This window comes from Rhinoraja longicauda, chromosome 41 (genome assembly GCF_053455715.1).
Source record: "Rhinoraja longicauda isolate Sanriku21f chromosome 41, sRhiLon1.1, whole genome shotgun sequence".
NCBI lineage: Eukaryota > Metazoa > Chordata > Chondrichthyes > Rajiformes > Arhynchobatidae > Rhinoraja > Rhinoraja longicauda.
This window is the reverse complement of record NC_135993.1, coordinates 5165793-5188943: the sequence shown is the minus strand read 5'-3', so window position 1 is coordinate 5188943 and position 23151 is coordinate 5165793.

Sequence of the window (23151 nt, the reverse complement as noted above, 5' to 3'; positions counted from 1 at the left end):
GACCTAAACTGTCAGGACCTACAGCGTCGGGGCCTACAGTGTCGGGGCCTACAGCGTCCGGGCCTACAGTGTGAGGGCCTACAGCGTTGGGGCCTACAGCGTCCGGGCCTACAGCGTCCGGGCCTACAGCGCCACCCGGACCTAATACGGGAAAAGGGCGGTCCCATACGGAACAAACCAATTTAGCCCAAAATACGGGATGTCCCGGCTAATACGGGACAGTTGGCAACTCTATCGGTGAGCCAAAGAGCCAGTTTTCACAATTTACAATAAAAACCATTCAAGCCATTTAACCGACAAACCTGTAAGTCTTTGCACCAAATGTTGTACACTTTTTTCCTTTATCTGTGTATTTGTGGAAAGTTTGACTGTATTCATGTACGGTCATTTCTTGGACTGGATAGCACGCAAACAAAAAGCTTTTCACTCTACCTCGATACACAGGGCAATTTGAAACTAAACTAAACTAAACTTCAGTGTGAAGAAGGGTCTCGACCCGAAACGTCACCCATTCCTTCTCTCCAGAGATGCTGCCTGTCCCGCTGAGTTACTCCAGCATTTTGAGCCTACCTTAAACTAAACACAATGTGCGGGAGGAAACCGGAGCACCCGGAGAAAACCCACGTGGTCACAGGGAGAACGTACAAACTTCGTGCGGACAGCTCCAGTAGTCAGGATCGAACCCGGGTCTCCGGCGCTGTAAGGCAGCAACTCTACCGCTGTGCCACCCAATGCTCTTTGCAACTTGTGCTTCTAGCTTTGTACAGGAGATGGCGCTGAAAGCTCGCAGAAGGAGCCAGTTTGTGTCTCTTTGTCGCCCGCACCGTAGCAGTGAAGACGATTCACTACTTTCCAGAAAGATAAACAAGTCTTCGGGAGGGACGATAAATGTTTAATATTCTTTGCAGATAAAACGTGCAAAAATGTTTCGTTTGGGCAACACGGTGTCGGAGCTGCCTCACGGCACCAGAGAGTTGAGCTCAATCCTGACCTCGGGTGCTGTTTTTGCGGAGTTTACACGTTCTCCCTGTGACCCCATGGGCTTCCTCCAGGTGCTCTGGTCTCCTCACACATACAGTAGGAGCAGAATTAGGCCATTCAGCCCATCTAGTCTATTCCGCCATTCAATCATGGCTGATCTATCTCTCCACCCCAACCCCATTCGACTGCCTTCTCCCCACAACCCCTGACACCCAAACTCATCGAGAATCTGTCTATCTCTTGCGAACTCGCGGCACGGTGGCGCAGCGGGTAGAGCCGCTGCCTCACAACGCCGGAGACCCGTGTTCGATCCTGACCTCTGCCACTGCCTGTGTGGAGTTTGCACGTTCTCCCCGTGACACGTGCGGGTTTGTAGGTTAATTGGCCCTCTGTAAATTGCCCCCAGTGTGCAGGGAGTGGATGAGAAAGTGTGGTAACGTATAACTAGTGTGAACGGATATAGACACAAAGTGCTGGAGTGACTCAGCTGGTCAGACAGCATCTGTGGAGAAACGGGATAGATGACGCGTTTGAAAGACTGGAGCGACCAGGCTTGTATACACTGGAATTTAGAAAGATGAGAGGGGATCTTATCGAAACGTATAAGATTATTAAGGGGTTGGACACGTTTGAGGCAGGAAACATATTCCCAATGTTGGGGGAGTCCAGAACCAGGGGCCACAGTTTAAGAATAAGGGGTAGGCCATTTAGAATGGAGATGAGGAAAAACTTTTTCAGTCAGAGAGTTGTGAATCTGTGGAATTCTCTGCCTCAGAAGGCAGTGGAGGACAATTCTCTGAATGCATTCAAGAGAGAGCTCTTAAGGATAGAGGAGTCAGGGGGTATGGGGAGAAGGCAGGAACGGGGTACTGATTGAGAATGATCAGCCATGATCACATTGAATGGTGGTGCTGGCTCGAAGGGCCGAATGGCCTCCTCCTGCACCTATTGTCTATTGTCTATTGGGACCCTTCTTCAGTGCGTACGGGTGATCAATGGTCAGCATGGGCTCGGCGGGCTGAAGGGCCAGTATCTTTCCATCAACATTCAATCACGTTTCAATCAATGAATAGTTGCCGGGCTTTGTACCTTATGTTCCATAAGAACACAAGATGAGGGCTGGGTCATCCAGTGCCCGTGAAACAGTTAGTCAGTCTGATCGGACTGTCCCAGTCACCACAGCTTATACAGATCAGCTTTTATATAAGAAACCCACTGTCGTGACTGAAGCCTACTGTTCTGTATGAAGAGTCCGAACTTTCTGTGCGCCCTTCCACGATGCATCTTTCATCAATCAATCAGTAGTTGAATTTAGTTTAGAGATAATAGACAATAGGTGCAGGAGGAGGCCATTCGGCCCTTCGAGCCAGTACCACCATTCAATGTGATTCAAGAGATTCAAGATAGCTTTATTTGTCATCCAATATTGGACGAAATTCAGTCACCCACAGTCCAACAATAAAAGCATTAAATAGGCATTAAAATTACACAACCCCAAAAACACACAAAAAAAGAAACATCCATCAAAGAAACATCCATCACAGTGAGTATCCTCCAGTCCTCTCTCTCCTCACTGTGATGGAAGGCCACAATGTCTTTCCCTTCTCCTGCCGTCCTCTCCCGCAGTCAGGCTGTTGTGGTTGCAGGCCGCGCATGGCTGATCGACCACAATCGGTACCCCGTTCCTGCCTTCTCCCCATACCCCCTGACTCCTCTATCCTGAAGAGCTCTATCTGGCTCTCTCTTGAAAGCATCCTGAGAATTGGCCTCCACTGCCTTCTGAGGCAGAGTGTTCCACAGATTCACAAGTCTCTGAGCGAAAATGTTTTTCCTCATCACCGTTCTAAATGGCCTACCCCTTATTCTTAAACTGTGGCCCCTGGTTCTGGACCTGGGGAAACAGCTGAGGGAATTGAGTGAGGAGATAAGTGACTGGTGAGTAGATAATAAAGGTCGGGTGGGTGATGCAAACGACAGGCTGCTTTGCAACAGCTTCAGAAACAGCCCAGTGTGTCAGAGGTTCCGGGAACAGAGGCTGATGTGTAGTCCCAAAGCCACGCACTCTCTTTCTCCCTCTATAAATATACATATACTCACACACACCTCGATCCGTGACCATATCACCCCCGTCCTTTATAAACTCCACTGGCTCCCCATCCCCCAGAGAATCCAGTACAAAATCCTCCTCATAACCTACAAAGCCCTCCATAACCTGGCCCCATCCTACCTGACCGACCTCCTCCACAGGCACACTCCCACCTGCACCCTCCGCTCTGCCGCTGCCAATCTCCTATCCCCCCACATCCGGACTAAACTCAGATCCTGGGGGGACAGGGCTTTCTCCATCGCTGCTCCCACCCTATGGAACTCACTACCCCAAACCGTTAGAGACTCCCCCACACTCACCACATTCAAAACATCGCTGAAGTCTCACCTGTTCAGTACTGCCTTCAACCACTGAAGGTCACCTCACCTACTGTCTCCTTTCTCTGTTCATTTATTTATTTACTTATTTATCTATTTATTAATTTCCCTATGTTCTCAAAATCTCTGTAAAGCGTCTTTGAGTATATGAAAAGCGCTATATAAATAAAATGCATTATTATTATTATTATTATATATATATATACACCGATCAGCCAAAACATTATGACCACTGACAGGCGAAGTGAACAACATTGATTATCGTGTTACAATGGCACCCGTCAAGGGGTGGGATATATCAGGCAGCAAGTGAACAGTCAGTTCTTGAAGTTGACCTGTTGGATGCAGGAGAAACGGGCAGGAGTAAAGACCTGAGCGACTTTGACGAGGGCCAAATTGTTTCATCCTGACTACGGGTACTTTCTGCGCGGAGTTTGTACGTTCCCCCCGTGACTGTGCGTGTTTTCCCCGGGTGCTGCCGTTTCCTCCCACACTCCAAAGACGACACACATGTTTGTAGGTTAATTGGCTTTGGTACAAATAGTAAAATAGCAAATAGTCTCTAGTGTGTAGTGTGTGCTTAGTGTAACGGAGATCGCTGGTCGGTGCAGACCCAGTGGGCTGAAGGGCCTGTTTCCGCACTGTATATCTAAAACTAAAATGAAAAGTAAAGGTACATTGATAGGAGAGGTTTAAAGGGATCTAAACCAAATGCGGGCAGGTAGGACTAGTATACACCAATCAGCCAAAACATTATGACCACTGACAGGCAAAGTGAATAACATTGATTATCTTGTTACAATGGCACCTGTCAAGGGGTGGGATATATCAGGCAGCAAGTGAACAGTCAGTTCTTGAAGTTGACGTGTTGGATGCAGGAGAAACGGGCAGGAGTAAAGACCTGAGCGACTTCGACAAGGGCCAAATTGTTCTGGCCAGACGACTGGGTCAGAGCATCTGTGAAACGGCAAGGCTTGTGGGGCGCTCCCGGTCAGCAGTGGTGAGTACCTACCGACAGTGGTCCGAGGAGGGACAAACCACAAACCGGCGACAGACAGGGTGTTGGGCGCCCAAGGCTCATCGATGCGCGAGGGCAACGAAAGCCATCCCGTCTGGTCCCGTCTGAGCTCGCGCGCCCCCCCCAATTCATGCAGATATATATAAATATATTTGTATGTATGTATATTTCTCTGAGTGACAAGTGGACATGCAACCACAGCACCACAATGTCAGCACCACCTTAATCACCACTGTCCTGGCGACTGTTTATAACAAGTTTTTTTTACATTGGTCGTATATATTTTAAATTAGAGACATTTTAAAGTTTAAGACTTTCATTTCTAAACACATTTTTTCCAAGTGCTGTGCGTCTGATGTCACCAGAGAGTCACGGCCTCTCCTCACTCGCACCAACAAGATGGACGCCGTTAGCGGAGCCGCCCGCCCGCAATCACCGCCTCCCCTCTCCTCTCCCCGCACACCCCGCTCTCCCACACCCGGGGGACACTCCGGAGCAGGAGGGAGATGGTCGGACTGATGGTCCAATCATCCGTCCCTTCAGCCCACTGGCACTGTGTCCTCGAGTTCCCCCTCCCGCCCGGGCCCAGCACCGATACCGCACACAGGCCGCAGCGCAGAGGGCAGCTTGTTCTCCCCCTCCTTCAGCGGCCGCTTCCTCCCATGGCGGCGTCGACCAGCGGCCGCTGCCACCGACGGCACCGTCGCGACTTCACAAAGATGGCGGCCTCCTCACGCTCCGCCATCTTGTGCGCGCCTCCCGCAGCGCCTCTCTCCTCTCGCTTCTCTCCCCTCCCCACTCTCCCAGACCCGCTGCCCGACTCGAGTAATCCCACCTCGGCCGCCCGACTCCAGTAGTCCGGAGCTCCCTGCACGTTCAGTAAGTGCCTTTCGCCGCCAACGGCTCGACGGAGGGGAGAGTGAGGCTGGGGAGGAGAGAACGGGGGGAAAGGGGGTGGGGGGTGGGAGAGAGTGAAAATGGGGGTGGGAGAGGAGAGAGTGGGGGTGGGAGGGAGAGTGGGACTGAGGGGGACAGCGGGGGTGGGGGGTGGTGGGGGGAAGATGGACAGTGGGGGTCAGGGAAGAGGGGAGAGTGGGGGGAAGTAGTGGGAAAGGGGTGGAGGAGGGTGAGAGTTAAAGGGGGAGGAGCGGGTGGAGGAGGGTGGGGAGAGAAGAGGGGGGAAGGGGGTGATGGTGGGGGAGGAGAGAGTGGGGGTGGGGGGAAGGGGACAGTGAGAGTTAAAGGGGGAGGAGAGTAGAGAGGGGGTGTGGGGGGAAAAGGGACAGTGGGGGTGGGGAAGGGGGGAGAGGGTGGGGAGGAAAGGGTGAGGGGATCAGTGAGAATGGGGGTGGGGCGAGTGGATGGAAGGGAGGGTGGGGGGAGGAGAGAGTCGAGGCGGGGGGGTGGGTGAGGAGGGGTGGAGGAGAGCGGGGGGGGTGGGGACTGTGAGAGTGGGGCTGGGGAGGAGAGAATGTGGGTGGTGGGGGGGGGGCAGAGTGGGGGAAAGGGGGGTGGGGGAGAGTGAGAGTGGGGCTGGGGGAGGAGAGAATGCGGGGCTGGGGGGAAAGGGTTTTGTTTGGATAAACGGGGGGGGTGGGGTGGGGGAGAGTGAGAGTGGGGCTGGGGGAGGAGAGAATGCGGGGCTGGGGGGAAAGGGTTTTGTTTGGATAAACGGGGGGGGGGTGGGGGAGAGTTCGAGTGGGGGTGAGAGGGAGAGTGGGACTGGGGAGGAGGGCAGTGCGGGTGGGGAGGAGGAGGAGGAGGAGGGGCGGGGGGAGGGGACAGCGGGGAGGGAGGGTGGTGGTGGGGGGAAGAGAGAGTGGGGGTGGGAGGGAAGGGGACAGTGAGGGTCAGGGAAGAGGGGAGAGTGGGGGGGGGAGGAAAAGGGGGGTGGGGGGGAAGAGGGACAGTGAGAGTGAAAGGAGGGGGAGGGTGGAGGGTGGGGGAAGGGGGATGGTGGTGGGGGAAGAGAGTGGGGTTAGGGGGAAGAGGGACAGTGGGGGTTGTTGTAATATATAAGACAAGGGTGATGTTGTGATATTGCTGGGACTACTTTGTGTATCCAAGGACTACTTTGTATGCCTGTGTATATAAGTGATTGGTGTGATTAGGCGGTCACTCTGGATCCAGGCGGCCTTGGAATAAACAGCCTGTAGTACAAGCTGCACCATGATAACATCTTAAACATGTGTAGTCGTGGTCCATCCAGAGTCACCAAAGGTACCGGACCATGGAGAACAACGGCGGCACGGTGGCGCAGCGGTAGAGTTGCTGCTTTACAGCGAATGCAGCGCCGGAGACTCAGGTTCGATCCTGACTACGGGTGCTGCACTGTAAGGAGTTTGTACGTTCTCCCCGTGACCTGCGTGGGTTTACTCCGAGATCTTCGGTTTCCTCCCACACTCCAAAGACGTACAGGTATGTAGGTTAATTGGCTGGGTAAATGTAAAAAAAATTGTCCCTAGTGGGTGTAGGATAGTGTTAATGTGCGGGGATCACTGGGCGGCACGGACTTGGAGGGCCGAAAAGGCCTGTTTCCGGCTGTATATATATGATATGATGATATGAACATGGTGGCAGTGGTTTGGGTGTTTCGCCTAGAAAAGGAAAACAACAAAGAACCTAAGAAAAAAGGTTAACAAGTGTTTAAAAAAAAAAAAGAAAAAAAAAAAAGAAGGTTAACGAAAAGGAACCCAGCACAAAGGTTAACAGGAAGAAAGATAGAGCCCTAAAGAACGAAAAAAGGTTTCCCGCTCGGTAAGGGGCCAATATATGTAGGTATACTTACCTGCTCAGTAGTCAGCGGCGAGCTGCCGACGTGACGCTGCAAGCTGCTGAGGGCGGGCGGTGTGTGAAGGCCCACATCGCGCCCCAGCACCTGTGCAGGCCCGAGATTGGGAGCCTGCGACTGCTTCGCGGGGGAGAGACCGGAGGCGACCGGGAGACCCGACACCCACGGAGGTGTGCGGCGACCGGTAAGACAGACACCCAGGGAGGTGTGCGGCGACCGGGGGAGACCCGGGGGGGAGACCCGGAGGAGACCGACACCCACGGAGGTGTGCGGCGACCGGAGGGACCGACCACCCGCGGAGGTGCGGCGGCCGGTAAGGCCGAGGCACTACATACTTGCCCAGGCGCGACGACCATCGGGACGGCCCTGGGCCCGAGGCAGCGGCAGCGCATTCGAATTTGAGCGGCAGCTGCCGGGGAGCACTTGTGGGCGGGGCTGGGGAGCACCTATGGGCGGGGCCAGCGCGCACCGCAGCCAAGGCCCGATTGCACCGCGATTACAGCAGGAGTGCCAGCCCAACAGTGGGAACCCAGGAGTGGGAGCCCAGGAGTGCCAGCCCAACAGTGGGAGCCCAGGAGGAGAGCCCAGCAGTGGGAGCTGCATAGTAAGAGCCCAGCAGTGGGAGCTGCATAGAAAGAGTGCAGCAGTGGGAGGCCAGCAGTGCCAGCAAAATCATGGTGGTGGAGCATCTAGAGCCTACACTACGTTTGATCTACACAGCACGTCTTCTTGAGGGGAAGATATGGAACAAAATGAATATTTTGTGTTTAATGATCTGTGTAGTGATCTGTGTACTGAAAGCTTAATGTATTATATTTGATGCTTTTGTATATATGTATATATCTGTGGAGTGACCACACGGAGTGAGTGACCACACGGAGTGAGTGACCACACGGAAGTGAGTGACCACACGGAGATGAGTGACCACCCGGAGATGAGTGACCACCCGGAGATGAGTCAACTACCGCAGAGGAGTGACCACCATGATGGCGAAAAAAAGCAATTGTGTTTAATTGTGTTTAGTTGTGTTATTGGTTTTGTTTGCAAAAAGCAATGGTGTTTTGGTTTTGTTTGTTAAATATATTTTAGCCCTCGAATGGTAAAGAAAACAATTTTATATAAGACAAGGGGGATGTTGTAATATATAAGACAAGGGTGATGTTGCGATATTGCTGGGACTACTTTGTGTATCCAAGGACTACTTTGTATGGCTGTGTATATAAGTGATTGGTGTGATTAGGCGGTCACTCTGGATCCAGATGACCACGGAATAAACAGCCTGGAGTTGAGCTCCAGCAATGTAACCTTTTATACACGTGTACTCGTGGTCCATCCAGAGTCACTAAAGGTACAACAGGTACCGGACCACGAAGTACAACAGGGGTCAGGGGAGAGTGGGGGTGGGGAATAGGTTGTGGGGGAGAATGCGGGAGGGAACAGTGAGAATGCGGGTGGGGCGAGTGGGTGGAGGGTAGGGGTGGGAGAGGGGTGAGGGTGGGGGGAGGAGAGAGTGGGGGAGGGTGAGGAGGGGTGGAGGAGAGAGGGGGTGGGGGAGAGTGAGAGTGGTGCTGGGAGAGGAGAGAATGGGGGATGGGGGAGGAGAGAGTGGGGGAAAGGGGGGGTGGGGGGAGGAGAGAGTGGGGGAAAGGGGGGTGGAGGAGAGTGGGATTGGGAGGGAAAGTGGGACTGGGGAGGAGGGCAGTGTGGGGTGGGGAGGAAGGAAGAGTGGGGGTGGAATGGAGGGGTGGGGGGGAAGGGGACAGCAGGGGTGAGGGGGAGGAGGGGGTTGTGATGGGGGGATGAGAGAGTGGGGGTGGGGGAGATGGGGAAAAGTGGGGGGGATGGGGGAAAGTGGGGGGCAGGGAAGAGGGGAGAATTGGGGGTAGGGAGGGGGGGATTAGGGGGATTGAGTAGGGGTTGAGGGTGCTACAACAATACAGGAGGGGCTTTGGGTCCAAGGTTCCTTGGGCACACCCTCTCCCCTTCCCTGTACCGCCTTTAATTGCGCTCCCCCTCCACTGGAGGAGCACGGCACCACAGTGAAGGAGAAAATAGATGGCCGCTGGCAGGACGGTGTCAGTGGCTCCCTCTCCCCTTTCCCCTCCCCCACCCCATTCCCCCTCATCACCCTCCCCTCTCCACCCCCCCCCCCCCCCCCCACATTGAGACAATTTTTTTTTTAACAGACAATTTATTTTAAAGAAATAACGCGTGAGGGGGGAGGAGGGGGATGAGAGAGTGACAGTCAGGGAAGATGGGACAGTGGGGCTAGGTAGGGTGGGGATAAGGGGGATTGAATAAGGGGGACCAATACAGGAGAGGCTTTGGGCTGATGCGCTCCCCCCCCCCCCCCCCCCCGGACCTTTCACTAATGCGCGGCGCCGACAGCCCCTCCGACGCGCCAGCCAGCACCGCCATTCAATGTGATCATGGCTGATCATTCTCAATCAGTACCCCGTTCCTGCCTTCTCCCCATACCCCCCTGACTCCGCTATCCTTAAGAGCTCTATCCAGCTCTCTCTTGAATGCATTCAGAGAATTGGCCTCCACTGCCTTCTGAGGCAGAGAATTCCACAGATTCACAACTCTCTGACTGAAAAAGTTTTTCCTCATCTCAGTTCTAAATGGCCTACCCCTTATTCTTAAACTGCGGCCCCTTGTTCTGGACTCCCCCAACATTGGGAACATGTTTCCTGCCTCTAACGTGCCTCAGAATAATCTTATACGTTTCCATAAGATCCTCTCTCATCCTTCTAAATTCCAGTGTATACAAGCCTAGTCGCTCCTGTCTTTCAACATATGACAGTCCCGCCATTCCGGGAATTAACCTAGTAAACCTACGCTGCACGCCCTCAATAGCAAGAATATCCTTCCTCAAATTTGGAGACCAAAACTGCACACAGTATTCCAAGTGCAGCGTCCGTAGAGAGATAAGCTGAGTTAACAATTCTGCTCGATGATTCATGCGTCTGGTTTCCAGCAACTGGAAATTCTTCCCTTCGATATCACCATCTCCGGCCGTTACTGCTGGCTCGAAGGGCCGAATGGCCTCCTCCTGCACCTATGTTTCTATTTTCTATGCTGCTCCAGAAGGAAGCTCGCGAACCTGCATGGGGGCAGGGAAGGAACTGCAGACGCTGGTTTACACCACAGATAGACACAGAAAGCTGCAGTATCTCAGCCAACCAGCAATCCCCGCACACAAACATTATTTCACACACACATTGGGGACAATTTTTACAATTTTACCAAGCCACTGAGATATCCTAGGATCACTAAAAGTTGGTATAGAACATAGAATATCGAACAATACAGCACAGGAACTTTGGCCCACAAAGTATGCTCCAAACTTGATGCCAAGTTAAAGTGATCGCATCTTATTTCTGAATGCATTCAAGAGAGAGCTAGATAGAGCTCTTGAGGATAGCGGAGTCAGGGGGTATGGGGAGAAGGCAGGAACGGGGTACTGATTGAGAATGATCAGCCATGATCACATTGAATGGCGGTGCTGGTTCGAAGGGCCGAATGGCCTCCTCCTGCACCTATTGTCTATTGTCTATTTATTTATTTAATTATTTATTTTTTTAAAAGGGAAAATGTACATCAATTGACATTTAAACAAATGTAAATGTACTCGAGTTAGCCGAGAGGCTAGTTTTTATCGACAGTCCCTTAGCCTGATGTTGTTAGACATCCTAGAAAAGAAATACAATACAATATGTACAATAGTTAAAAACATAGTTCATTACCATACAAAGCAATACAGTTAATTAAAATGAGCAGACTGCTATTAAATGCTATTAAAATAGCATTCTTGCTATTGAGGGCGTGCAGCGTAGGTTCACTAGGTTAATTCCCGGAATGGCGGGACTGTCGTATGTTGAAAGGCTGGAGCAATTAGGCTTGTATACACTGGAATTTAGAAGTATGAGGGGGGATCTTATTGAAACATATAAGATAATTAGGGGATTGGACACGTTAGAGGCAGGAAACATGTTCCCAATGTTGGGGGAGTCCAGAACAAGGGGCCACAGTTTAAGAATAAGGGGTAGGCCATTTAGAACGGAGATGAGGAAGAACATTTTCAGTCAGAGAGTGGTGAAGGTGTGGAATTCTCTGCCTCAGAAGGCAGTGGAGGCCAGTTCGTTGGATGCTTTCAAGAGAGAGCTGGATAGAGCTCTTAAGGATAGCGGAGTGAGGGGGTATGGGGAGAAGGCAGGAACGGGGTACTGATTGAGAGTGATCAGCCATGATCACATTGAATGGCGGTGCTGGCTCGAAAGGCTGAATGGCCTCCTCCTGCACCTATTGTCTATTGTCTATTGAAACCCAAACAGCAGATGTGAAAATTCAGTGTGAGTACAGTCTTAATTTAAAGTTTATTTTTTTAAAGTTTAAGTTTGAAAAGTCACATTCAAGTTGGATAAAACTAGTATCAGTGTTGATATTGTTGGTTCTCAATATGCCATTTCTTGACGTTACACTTAACTGAATCATATGATGGGAATCTCTCACTGATTGTGGTACATGATCCAAGGTATTTATTCACAGAATGCTGGAGTAACTCAGCAGGTCAGGCAGCATCTCAGGAGAGAAGGAATGGGTGACGTTTCGGGTCGAGACCCTTCTTCAGACCATGATCCATATCCTCCCACAAACCTGCAAGTGTTGGAAGGAACTGCAGGTGCAGGTTTAAAACGAAGGTAGACACAAAATGCTGGAGTAACTCAGCGGGTCAGGCAGCATCTCTGGAGAGAAGGCATGGGTGACGTTTCGGGTCGGGACCTTCGGTCTGATGTCAGGAGAGAGGGGATGCATAGATAAGGAAGTGTTTGGTGTGAAAACAGAACAGGGAGAATGGAGATCAAGGAAGATGTAGAATAAATCATCGTTATCCGGGAGAAGGTAACAACAAAGCAGACAGAGATAACCTGTAGTCGAGACAATAGACAATAGGTGCAGGAGGAGGCCATTCGGCCCTTCGAGCCAGCACCACCATTCACTGTGATCATGGCTGATCATTCTCAATCAGTACCCCGTTCCTGCCTTCTCCCCATACCCCCTGATTCCGCTATCCTTAAGAGCTCTATCTAGCTCTCTCTTGAATGCATTCAGAGAATTGGCCCCCACTGCCTTCTGAGGCAGAGAATTCCACAGATTCACAACTCTTTGACTGAAAAGGTTTTTCCTCATCTCAGTTGTAAATGGCCTACCCATTATTCGTAAACTGTGGCCTCTTGTTCTGGACTCCCCCAACATTGGGAACATGTTTCCTGCCTCTAACGTGTCCAACTCCTTAATAATCTTATACGTTTCGATAAGATCTCCTCTCATCCTTCTAAATTCCAGTGTATACAAGCCTAGTCGCTCCAATCTTTCAACATATGACAGTCCCGCCATTCCGGGAATTAACCTAGTAAACCTACGCTGCACGCCCTCAATAGCAAGAATATCCTTCCTCAAATTTGGAGACCAAAACTGCACACACTACTCCAGGTGAGGTCTCACTGGGGCCCTGTACAACTGCAGAAGGACCTCTTTGCTCCTATACTCAACTCCTCTTGTTATGAAGGCCAACATTCCATTGGCTTTCTTCACTGCCTGCTGTACCTGCATGCTTCCTTTCAGTGACTGATGCACTTGGACACCCAGATCTCGTTGTACGTCCCCTTTTCCTAACTTGAACCTCACACTTATCCACATTAAACTGCATCTGCCATGCATCCGCCCACTCACACAACCTGTCCAAGTCACCCTGCAACCTCATAGCATCTTCCTCACAGTTCACACTGCCACCCGGCTTTGTATCATCTGCAAATTTGCTAATGGTACTTTTAATCCCTTCATCCAAGACAGTAGGACTGGTCAGAGAACTGGGAAGGGGGAGGAATGGGGAGAGAGAGAGGGAAAACAAGGGTTACTTGAAGTTAGAGAAGTCAATGTTCATACCGCTGGGGTGTAAGCTGCCCAAGCAAAATATGAGGAACTGCAGATGCTGGTTTGAACCGAAGATAGACACAAAAAGCTGGAGTAACTCAGTGGATCGGACAACATTGTTTTTTGAGATACAGCGCAGAAACAGGCCCTTCGGCCCACCGGGTCCGCGCCGCCCAGTGATCCCCGCACACTAACACTATCCTACACCAACTAGGGACAATTTTGTTTTTACATTTGCCCAGCCAATTAACCTACAAACCTGTACGCCTTTGGAGAAAACATCTCTGGAGAAAAGGAATGGGTGACGTTTCGGGTCGAGACCCGTCTCGACCCTTAACGTCACCGATCCATCTTTCCACAGATGCCGTCTGACCCGCGGAGTTACTCCAGCTTTTTGAGTCTATCCTCACAGACCTGCAGCCTGGCGCAAGGGGCTTGGGATACGACCTGCCGACCCCCTCTTGCGTCATTGTGGGCTGCTGTCCCTTTAATTGGCTCCACTGCTCACAATGGACGTCAATGCTGATATAACCATTGGTAGCCATGGTCACCAGCTGGTGACGTCTTCAGGTCGTGTGTGACGTGCTCTGTTCCACTGCATTCAGTATAATTAAATGCTGAAGCCTCCAGGTACAGGGAAGCAAGTTGGACCAGACCCATTCTGTCTCTCACGAGAAGACGTGCACTTTAATACAGAGAGGTCATCCATCAGTAACTGTGCTCCACGGCTAGACTCTGAACTGCACTTCAACTCCCCCCCCCCATTCCCAATCTGACCTTTCTGTCCTGGGCCTCCTCCATTGTCAGAGTGAGGCCCAGCGCAAATTGGAGGAACAGCACCTCATATTTCGCTTGGGTAGTTTATACCCCAGCCGTATGAACATTGACCTCTCTAACTTCAGATAGTCCCTTGCTTTCCCTCTCTATCCTCTTCCCCTTCACAGTTTGTACTCGCTGGAATTTAGAAGATTGAGGGGGGATCTTATAGAAACTTACAAAATTCTTAAGGGGTTGGACAGGCTAGATGCGGGAAGATTGTTCCCGATGTTGGGGAAGTCCAGAACAAGGGGGTCACAGTTTAAGGATAAGGGGGAAGTCTTTTAGGACCGAGATGAGAACGTTTTTTTTCACACAGAGAGTGGTGAATCTGTGGAATTCTCTGCCACAGAGGGTAGTTGAGGCCAGTTCATTGGCTATATTTAAGAGGGAGTTAGATGTGGCCTTTGTGGCTAAAGGGATCAGGGGGTATGGAGAGAAGGCAGGTACGGGATACTGAGTTGGATGATCAGCCATGATCATATTGAATGTCGGTGCAGGCTCGAAGGGCCGAATGGCCTACTCCTGCACCTATTTTCTATGTTTCTATGTTCCCCCACCAGTCTTCCTGACTCCGACTACATTCTATCTTTGTCCCGCCCCCTCCTCTGACATCAATCTGAAGAAGGGTCTCGACCCGAAACGTCACGCATTCCTTTTCTCCCGAGATGCTGCCTGACCCGCTGAGTTACTCCAGCTTTTTGTGTCTGCCGTCTGAACTTGGAGGTCTCTGTTAGTTGCTTTACCTTCCTCGGCATCACGACATGGTTCAACCTTCTCGTGACCCCCTTCATTCACTCCTCCTCCCAATTCTTCACCTCTGCAACACCTCTCCACTCTAAGGATAATGCCAACCGGCGATGTCAGGCAGTCTGGTCTCTCTGCCCTGAGACACTGGGCTGACAAAGCTGCCTCCAGTTACACAAAAGCACCCAGGCCTAATGTGTAGGCAGGAAATATGGATGCTGGTTTATACCGAAAATGGGCACAAAATGCTGGAGTAACTCAGCGGGACAGGCAGCATCTCTGGAGAGAAGGAATGCAGCTGTCCTATCCAATCCTTCTTCAGAAGAGTCTCAATCCGAAATATCATCCATCCCTTCTCTCCAGAGATGCTGCCTGCCCCGCTGAGTTACTCCAGCATTTTGTGTCTATCTTCGGTGTAAACCAGCATCTGCAGTTCCTTTTATTCACAAAATGCTGGAGTAACTCAGCGGGTCAGGCAGCATCTCGGGAGAGAAGGAATGGGTGACGTTTCGGGTCGAGACCCTTCTTCAGACTGATGTCAGGGGGGGGGGGACAAAGGAAGGATATAGGTGGAGACAGGAAGATAGAGGGAGATCTGGGAAGGAGGAGGGGAAGAGAAGGACAGAGGAACTATCTAAAGTTGGAGAAGTCGATGTTCATACCACTGGGCTGCAAGCTGCCCAGGCGAAATATGAGGTGCTGTTCCTTCAATTTGTGGTGGGCCTCACTATGGCACTGGAGGAGGCCCATGACAGAAAGATCAGACTGGGAATGGGAGGGGGAGTTGAAGTGCTCGGCCACCGGGAGATCAGTTTGGTCAATGCGGACCGAGCGCAGGTGTTCGGCGAAGTTCCTTCCTACACATAACTATCTCCTTACGAAGTGACCCAGTTGGTTGGCTTTCTCTCGAAATCCTGCAGAATATTTCCCCTTGAGTGCCCAACAGATGCTATTTACAGAGTCCACATTCCTTGTAAGAAATAGATTTCTATAACCAATATGCACAAAACCATTTTTGCCATCTTTGGAAGACCACATTTGTGAGATATTTGAGAAGGAGTGGACCTGTCCTCCTTCAGAAGGGTCTCGATCCGAAACATCACCCATTCCTTCTCTCCAGAGATGCTGCCTGACCCGCTGAGTTACTCCAGCATTTTATGTCTATCAACCAGACCTAATAGACAGACTGTTGGCGAGGCTGCCACTCTATGTTAGTATGTTGTTTGAGGGTACGATATGTAGTATGTCATAGAGTCAGAAGAGTCATAGAGTCGCAGAGTGATACAGTGTGGAAACAGGCCCTTCGGCCCAACTTGCCCACACCGGCCAATATGTCCCAGCTACACTAGTCCCACCTGTCTACGCTTGGTCCATATCCCTCCAAACCTGTCCTATCCATGTACCTGTCTAACTGTTTCGTAAACGGTGGGATAGTCCCAGCCTCAACTACCTCCTCCGGCAGCTCGTTCCATACACCCACCACCCTCTGTGTGGAAAAAGTCACCCCTCAGATTCCTATTCAATCTTTTCCTCTTCAAATTGAACCTATGTCCTCTGGTCCTCGATTCCCCAACTCTGGGCAAGAGACTCTGTGCATCTACCCGATCTGTTCCTCTGATGATTTTGTGCGCAATGTGGCATGTAGCTGCACCAGTCTCTCTCGGCGTTTGGATGCAGCATCTGAGCACAGGCCCGGCTTTAGCGTGACAGATGCGTTATCACAACTCCCTAGCGACCAGGAAGTCGTCACTGAACAAGAGACCCCAACCAGGCAACTGAACTGGTCCCTGCGGACGTAGCCACGGCAACGGGCCTCAAATCAATGGCTTTATTATCCGGTCAGTGATAAGACTTACGTCACAAGCCTATGCTGCCAAACAACCACCTTCTGCACCGCCTCGGTCTTCAGTCTCATTGATTTTCATTTGACCTCCAAGAACTAATATCCCCCATTTATTCACAAAATGCTGGGGTAACTCAGCAGGTCAGGCAGCATCTCGGGAGAGAAGGAATGGGGTGACGTTTCGGGTCGAGACCCTTCTTTAGACTAATATCCCCCATGCAGAAGCAGATGCTGTGATCTGAAAGAAAAAGAGAGACAATGTCAGAAATACTCAACAGCATCTGTGGAGAGAGAAAGACAAGGTCGACGTTGCCAGGGGTGATGGTGGAGACATGCTTTGGTTGCTTACGCTAATCTTTGGATATTTCTAGTGTAGGAAAATAACTGCAGATGCTGGCACAAATCGAAGGTATTACAAAATGCTGGAGTAACTCAGCGGGTCAGGCAGCATCTAGGAGAGACTGAATGGGTGACGTTTCGGGACCCGAAACGTCACCCATTCCCTCTCTCCTGGATGCTGCCTGACCCGCTGAGTTAGTCCAGCATTTTGTGATACTTTGGATATTTCTATGTGTCGGAAAACCCAGACAAAATCAGGAGAGGAATAGATCGGGTAGATGCACAGAGTCTCTTGCCCTGAGAAGGGGAATCGAGGACCAGCGGACATAGGTTTAAGTCAAGTCAAGTCAAGTCAATTTATTTGTATAGCACATTTAAAAACAACCCACGTTGACCAAAGTGCTGCACATCTGACTAGGAAAAAAAAAGAAACATACAGTGGCAGGCAGCCAAACACAACGGCGCGGCCATCTTGAACAAAATGTTAATTCAATCACCCACAGTCCAACAACAAAAGCACTAAATAGGCACCCAAATTACCCAACCCCAAAAACCCCCCAAAACACAGTCCAACAATAAAAGCATTAAATAGGCATTCAAATCACACACCCCAAAACCCCCAAAAACACAGTACAACAATAAAAGCATCAAACAGGCACTCAAACCACCCAACCCCAAAAAACACATAAAAAAAGAAACATCCATCACAGTGAGTCTCCTCCAGTCCTCTCTCTCCTCACTGTGATGGAAGGCCACAATGTCTTTCCCTTCTCCCGCTGTCCTCGCCCGCAGCCAGGTTGTTGTGGTTGCAGGCCGCACCGGACGGTCCACAGCGGGCCGAGCCTAAGGCGAGTCGCAGCCGCTCCCGCAGCCTCCGAAGACCGCCGGCTCCGCTGATGATAAGTCCGATCCGGGGCGGGCGAACACGCTGCTGCTGTTGCTGCACGTCGGGCGGTCGTGGCTCCCGACATTGAAGCCCCCGCCCAGCAGAGAAATATCCCGCGGCCATCCTAGGCCGCGCCGGACGGTGAAATGTCCGCGACCCAAGCCCCGCGATCCGGGGCGGGCGGGCGAACCCGCTGCCGCTGCTGGAGCTCCCGATGTCGGCATCCACGCGGCCCGAGCCTAAGGCGAGTCGCAGCCGCTCCCGCAGCCTCCGAAGACGGCCGGCTCCGGTGGTGGTAAGTCCGATCCGCGGGCTCCGCGAACCAGAGCCCCGGAGGCCGACAGCTCCAGGAGTTGGGCCGATGGTAGGCCGCAGCAGGAACGGAGACACGGCCCAGAAAACAAAGGTCGGGTCTCCGTTCTGAAGGGACATCTATTTACAGTGTTAGTTTCCCCCTCCCCCCCACATACACACATAGTACACAAACACAAAAACACCACATCACAACTACAATTAAGACCAAAAAAAACCCAACAAAAACACAAAGACAAATGGACCGCAGGTGAGCGGCAGCTGCTAGGGCAGTGCCGCCATTTTGTAGTTTAAGGTGAAGAGGAAATGATTTAATAGGGATCTGAGGGGTAACTTTTTCACACAAAGGGTGGTGGGTGTACGGATAGATTCTTGATTAGTTTGGGCGTCAAGGGAGGTATGGGGAGAAGGCAGGAGAATGGGGTTCGGAGAGAGAGATAGATTAGCCGTGATTAAATGGCAGAGTAGACTTGATGTGCCAAAAAATGGCCTCATTCTGCTCCTATCACTTATGACCTTATGAGGAGATTTGTTTAACTTGGCATCAAAGAACAGTGCAACATGAGAACTGTTGCTAGAGAGCTAGGTAGAGCTCTTAAGGATAGCGGAGTCAGGGGGTATGGGGTGAAGGCAGGAACGGGGACTGATTGAGAATGATCAGCCATGATCACATTGAATGGCAGTGCTGGCTCGAAGGGCTGAATGGCCTACTCCTGCACCTATTGTCTATTGTCTAACAGGCCATTCGGCCCACAATGTGTTCCGTACATGATGCCCAGATCTACTGTCAACAGCTACTCAGCCACTCAAGCCTGTCCCACCAAATATCCACTGTCCTATCCATGTGCCTGTCTAACTGTTTCTTAAACGTTGGAATAGTCCCTGCCTCAACTACCACCTCTGGTAGTTCAATATGTTCATACGATCATCGTTCAATATGATCTTCGCTGCCGATTGTCGGCCTCAGATCCCCCTCTGTGCCAGTTCCACACAGGTTTCACGTTAGGTTTAGGTGTTTGAGCCACAGTGAGAGGCTTTGTTTTGCAGGCTATCCAATCAGATCAGATAATAGGATTATCAGATGATCAGGTTAGGAGAGGCACGGTGGCGCAGCGGTAAAGTTGCAGCCTTACAGCGAACGCAGCGCCGGAGACCCGGGTTCCATCCAGACTACGGGCGCCGCCTGTACGGAGTTTGTACGTTCTCCCCGTGACCATGTGGGTTTTCTCCGAGATCTTTGGTTTCCTCCCACACTCCAAAGACGTACAGGTTTGTAGGTTAATTGGCTTGGTACAAGGGTGAATTGTCCCCAGTGTGCGTAAAATAGTGTTAATGTGCGGGGGTCGCTGGTCGGCGTGGACTCGGTGGGCCGAAGGGCCTCCTTCAGTGCTGTATCTCTAAACTAAACTAATTAATATTCATGAATACCAATCAAGTAAGACTCAAGAACAATGATTAGAGTGAAGGGAGACACAGGGAGCTACATGCTGGAATTTTGAGCAATATACAAAGGTCATAAAGTCATAAGTGATAGGAGCAGAATTAGGCCATTCGGCCCATCAAGTCTACGCCATTCAATCATAGCTGATCTATCTCTCCCTCCTCATCCCATTCTCCCCCCTTTTCCCCATAACCCCTGACACCCGTACTAATCAATCTATCTATCACCGGGCGATGTTGGGTCCAGCGGCCGAGCCGCACCGGGCACCGAGACGTCCCGCGGCCGAGCCGCACCGGGCGATGTTAGGTCCAGGGGCCAAGCCGCGCCGGGCACTGAAACGTCCCGCAGCCGAGCCGCACCGGGCACTGAAACGTCCCGCGGCCGAGCCGCACCGGGCGATGTTGGGTCCAGCGGCCGAGCCGCACCGGGCACTGAAACGTCCCGCGGCCGAGCCGCACCGGGCGATGTTGGGTCCCGCAGCCGAGCCGTGCCGGCGATGGAAGGCCCCACGGGCGAGCTGCGCCCCGGGGAAGAGACCTAATGGGGGAAGGGTTTCCCCCGCCCCCCCACCACATATGCATGGCCAAAGACAGAGACAAGAGCCATCCCAACACCGACACAAACAAGGAAGGGGACGGACGGACTGCCGGAGAGCCGCAGCCGTTGGGCGCGGCCAACTCCTCCCATGGTATCACCACGCATGCTGTTCCCCCACAGCACTGGTTGCACTGCGAGGGGCGGAGCCAGCGGCGGGGTTTGCTTGCTAGAATGGCGGACGTTCCGTTGCACGGTGGCGCAGCCGTGGAGTTGCTGCTTTGCAGCGAGTGCAGCGCCGGAGACTCAGGTTCGATCCTGACTGCGGGTGCTGCACTGTAAGGAGTTTGTGCGTTCTCCCCGTGACCTGCGTGGGTTTTCTCCGAGATCTTCGGTTTCCTCCCACACTCCAAAGACGTGCAGGTGTGTAGGTTGGTTGGCTGGGTAAATGTAAGGGTTGTCCCTAGTGGGTGTAGGATGGTGTTGATGTGCGGGGATCGCTGGGCGGCACGGACTTGGAGGGCCGAAAGGGCCTGTTTCCGGCTGTATATATATGATATGATATGATGATATGATATCTCTGCCCTAAATATATCCACTGACTTGGCCTCCACAGCCTTCTGTGGCAATGAATTCCACAGATTCACCACCCTCTGACTAAAGAAATTCCTCCTCATCTTCTTCCTAAAGGAACGTCCTTCAATTCTGAGGCTGTGACCTCCAGTCCTAGACTCTCCCACGTGTGCTGGAGAAACTGAACACGTCAGGCAGCATCTGTGGAGGAAATGGAGAGACAGTGCTTGGGGTCGGGACCTTTCCTCAGAAAGGGTCTGACATATAATGTGCTCACTTACACATAATGTGGAATCTAAGAATCTTTCCAATGCATCATTCCTTTTTAGGAAAGCAACCAATTTGTTGAAACACTGGCTCTGAATTTTCTCTCCACAGATGCTACCTGACTCATTGGATGTGAAACAGGAACTGCAAACGCTGGAATCTTGAGCAAAAGAGAGAGAGAGAGAGGGGGAGAGAGGGAGAGAGAGGGGGAGAGAGAGAGAGAGAGGTGGGGGAGAGAGAGAGAAAGAGAGAGGGAGAGCGAGAGAGAGAGAGAGGGAGAACGAGAGAGGGAGAGGGAGAGAGACAGAGTGAGTGAGAAAGAGAGAGAGTGAGAGAGAGACAGAGGGAGAGGGAGAGACAATAGACAATAGGTGCAGGAGGAGGCTATACGGCCCTTCGAGCCAGCACCACCATTCAATGTGATCATGGCTGATCATTCTCAATCAGTACCCCGTTCCTGCCTTCTCCCCATACCCCCTGACTCCGCTTTCCTTAAGAGCTCTATCTAGCTCTCTCTTGAATGCATTCAGAGAATTGGCCTCCACTGCCTTCTGAGGCAGAGAATTCCACAGATTCACAACTCTCTGACTGAAAAGGTTTTTCCTCATCTCCGTTGTAAGTGGCCGACCCCTTATTCTTAAACTGTGCGGCCCCTGGTTCTGGACTCCCCCAACATTGGGAACATGTTTCCTGCCTCGAACGTGTCCAACCCCTTAATAATCGTATATGTTTCGATAAGATCCCCTCTCATCCTTCTAAATTCCAGCGTAGAGAGAGAGCTCTTGGGAGAGGGAGGTGGAGAGGAAGAGACGGAGTGGTTTAAGAAAGACGCCTTACACTAAAACAGAAGGACTGGGTGCAGTGGGAAGTCTGTCAGAGCAGGTGCCCAGGGTATCTCAGTTTCAAGCAAACTGCAGCTGTTTTATTAACGTCCTCTATTCAAATTCCTTGAAAGTTTACATACTTGGCTAATAAATTAATCACACTTACACTTCCTTCATTTGGCTTCTCATTTTTCCGAATCTGTGAAAGCTAATTAACCTGAAATTCTGTCTCAGATTTTTCTCTCCCCAGATGCTGCTTGACCCACAGAGTTACTCCGGCATTTTGTGTTTAGCTCCAGATTCCCTCGTCTGCACTTCGCTGTTTCTCGAGCATACCCAATGGGGCAGGCACCATATAACCATATAACCATATAACAATTACAGCACGGAAACAGGCCCATTCGGCCCTACCAGTCCACGCCGACCACTCTCCCTGACCTAGTCTCATCTACCTGCACTCAGACCATAACCCTCCAATCCCCTCCCATCCATATACCTATCCAATTTACTCTTAAATAATAAAATCGAGCCTGCCTCCACCACTTCCACCGGAGGCTCATTCCACACAGCCACCACCCTCTGAGTAAAGAAGTTCCCCCTCATGTTACCCCTAAACTTTTGTCCCTTAATTCTGAAGCTATGTCCCCTTGTTGGAATCTTCCCCACTCTCAAAGGGAAAAGCCTACCCACGTCAACTCTGTCCGTCCCTCTTAAAATTTTAAAAACCTCTATCAAGTCCCCCCTCAACCTTCTACGCTCCAAAGAATAAAGACCCAACCTGTTCAACCTCTCTCTGTAGCTTAAGTGCTGAAACCCAGGCAACATTCTAGTAAATCTCCTCTGTACCCTCTCCATTTTGTCGACATCCTTCCTATAATTTGGCGACCAGAACTGCACACCATACTCCAGATTCGGCCTCACCAATGCCCTGTACAATTTCAACATTACATCCCAACTTCTATATTCGATGCTCTGATTTACAGCATCTGTAATGGACAGACAACGTTTTGGACAGGGAGATGTTGCCTGACCAGCCGAGTTTAGTTTAATTTAGTTTAGAGATACAGCGTGGAAACAGGCCCATCAGCCCACTGAGTTCGCGCCGACCAGCGGTGGCGCAGCGGTAGAGTTGCTGCCTTACAGCGAACGCAGCGCCGGAGACTCAGATTCGATCCTGACTATGGGCGCCGTCTGTACGGAGTTTGTACGTTCTCCCCGTGACCTGCGTGGGTTTTCTCCGAGATCTTCGGTTTCCTCCCACACTCCAAAGACGTACAAGTCTGTAGGTTAATTGGCTGGGTAAATGTAAAAATTGTCCCTAGTGGGTGTAGGATAGTGTTAATGTGCGGGGATCGCTGGGCGGTGCAGACCCGGTGGGCCGAAGGGCCTGTTTCTGCGTTGTATCTCTAAATCTAAAA